The following is a 961-nucleotide window of genomic DNA, read 5'->3' on the forward strand; positions in this document are numbered from 1 at the left end:
CTTAGAGGAGTAGCTATGTTCTAGAACATTCTCTCTGTCTAACCTCTGTCCACTTAGAGGAGTAGATACGTTCTAGAACATTCTCTCTGTCTAACCTCTGTCCTCTTAGACAGATTAGTAGCTATGTTCTAGAACATTCTCTCTGTCTAACCTCTGTCCGCTTAGAGGAGTAGATACGTTCTAGAACATTCTCTCTGTCTAACCTCTGTCCTCTTAGACAGATTAGTAGCTATGTTCTAGAACATTCTCTCTGTTTAACCTCTGTCCACTTAGAGGAGTAGCTACGTTCTAGAACATTCTCTCTGTCTAACCTCTGTCCACTTAGAGGAGTAGCTACGTTCTAGAACATTCTCTCTGTTTAACCTCTGTCCACTTAGACAGATTAGTAGCTACGTTCTAGAACATTCTCTCTGTTTAACCTCTGTCCACTTAGACAGAGCAACATACTGAGGAATAAACAGAGTCCAAGAGTTCCTGTAAGAGAGCTGGCAGTGTACACACACACTATCAACATCAACATCCCTACTGGACACCCCCCTACTCTAGTCTGTCCCCTACCCACACACACTATCAACATCCCTACTGGACACCCCCCTACTCTAGTCTCTTCCCTACCCACCCACACACTATCAACATCCCTACTGGACACCCCCTACTCTAGTCTGTCCCCTACCCACACACACACTATCAACATCCCTACTGGACACCCCCCTACTCTAGTCTGTCCCCTACCCACCCACACACACTATCAACATCCCTACTGGACACCCCCCTACTCTAGTCTGTCCCCTACCCACACACACACAGACCCTCTGACCTGTCTCCTCTTAATCCCAAAATCCAGACAGGAAGTGCTTTGTGTGCGGACCAGAGAGCATCTGACAGAGCTAAACGACACAACCACCACACTCCCTCTCTCTCTCTCTCATCTCTCTCTCTCTCCTTCTCTCCCTCTCTCTCC

Source organism: Oncorhynchus nerka, linkage group LG15 (genome assembly GCF_034236695.1).
Source record: "Oncorhynchus nerka isolate Pitt River linkage group LG15, Oner_Uvic_2.0, whole genome shotgun sequence".
NCBI lineage: Eukaryota > Metazoa > Chordata > Actinopteri > Salmoniformes > Salmonidae > Oncorhynchus > Oncorhynchus nerka.